Raw genomic sequence first — 1,685 nt, 5'->3', positions numbered from 1 at the left:
TTTTTAGGATGGGTTCCTTGGCTTTTGTTTTTGGTTCTTTTCCTGATGATAGTCCCTTTGAACCGAGTGTCTTTTATTTTTTTTAGGAATAAATTTTATTTTTAAATCTTTTTTTTTATTTTTTATTTTTATTTGGAGAGAAGAGAAAAGGCCATTTTGAGTTATGTGATACTTAATATTTGGGCCTAATTTTGAGTAGTACTTTCTTGTGAATGCTTGATTGCTAGTGAAATTGCAAAAAAATTTGACATCTAGGTTGATGGTTGTGACTTTGTATATAGCTTATTTTATTTTGTAGTTTGTTATGATCCTGTCTCTCTTAGAAGTGGAATTGATCCATCTTGTTTTGATACTTGTGCCATGTGTGGTGAGATTTTGTTTATTCCATGTTTTGCATCTTAGTCTAGAACTTGTCCTGTATGTTATTGAAGTGAAATAAAAAGTGATGCTTTGTTTAGGGGGAAAAAGGACGAATTTACCCCCGAACTTTGATAAATGCTACGTCTATGCCCTCCGTTATATTTTGGGTCCATCTCAACCCCTGCTGTCCAATTATCGGTACACACATGCCCCTCTCACTAACGGCTCTCTCATCCTTTACACATGTTGTAATCCTAATTAATTACCCATTTGACCATTATTTTTAACCCATAAACTAACCACCCGCCCCATACACCCATACCCACCCGATTCACTCTAAAATTGAGATGGCCCTTGAAGCTTTGAATTCTCCAACTGGTACTTCAAATCTGCAGAAGTTTCAATTTGAGAGCAAAGGCCAGCAGGAACATCGGTACCTTGAGGATTGGACTAAAGGGAAGAGATCTAAGAGGTCACGGAGTATGGATTGCCAACCAACTGAAGAGGAATTTGTTTGATTATGCTTATGCGAAGCGATGGCTCTGTTAATCAGATACGATCTCTACCACCGCCAGTGCCAGTGATAAAAATCCACACGACGTCGGAGAAGATTCAAGAGAAGATGTTGTATAAGTGTTCGGTTTGTGGTAAGGGATTTGGATCTTATCAAGCTTTAGGAGGACATAAAACTAGTTATCATAAACTCATCGCTGCTGGCGGCGGAGGAGATGATCAGTCAACTACCTCAACTACTACTAACGCTACTGGAACTACTAGCTCCGGTAACGGTAACGGCAGTGGAAGGACTCACGAGTGTTTGATTTTCCACAAGTGTTTTCCTACTGGACAAGCTTTGGGAGGACACAAACGGTGTTACTACGACGACGATAACGCTAACAGTAGCTTTAGCACTAGTGTCAGAGTTACGGAGGAGGACGTGGGGTCTACAATCAGCCACTCTGATTTTGACTTGAACATTTTGATGTTGTCGGAATTCTTTCCTGGATTTGGTTTCTGCAAGGATGAGGTAGAGAGTCCACATCCGACGAAGAAAACTCGGCTATCTCTACCTCTAAAATTTGAATTATTCCACTCAATTCTCATTTTTCAACTCTCAAATTTTTTTGTATTTTTGATTTTGTAGTGATTGAATTGAAAATTGACAGAGAGAAATGAGTAGAGTTAGTGTAGAATTAATGGAGATTGAAAAAGAAGTAACAGAAAAAATGAGAGATGGTGATGATGAAGTGAAGAGAATTCTTCCATGGACTAAAACATATTGCAGTACGAGGAATTGTGAGATAGGAACGAGACTCGGAAGATTT

At 38.6% G+C, this 1,685-nt stretch overlaps 1 pseudogene; it reads left to right on the top strand.

Annotated features, from left to right (window-relative positions):
- Positions 1 to 707: 707 nt before the first annotated feature.
- LOC125814893 (zinc finger protein ZAT10-like) lies at positions 708 to 1,444 on the top strand (annotated as a pseudogene).
- The last annotated feature ends 241 nt before the right edge of the window (positions 1,445 to 1,685 follow it).

Source organism: Solanum verrucosum, unplaced genomic scaffold, assembly GCF_900185275.1.
Source record: "Solanum verrucosum unplaced genomic scaffold, falcon-dt-bn FXZP01000266.1, whole genome shotgun sequence".
In the NCBI taxonomy this organism is placed as follows: domain Eukaryota; kingdom Viridiplantae; phylum Streptophyta; class Magnoliopsida; order Solanales; family Solanaceae; genus Solanum; species Solanum verrucosum.
Note: the sequence above shows the minus strand (reverse complement) of the source record. Positions and strands in the feature narration are given on the sequence as shown.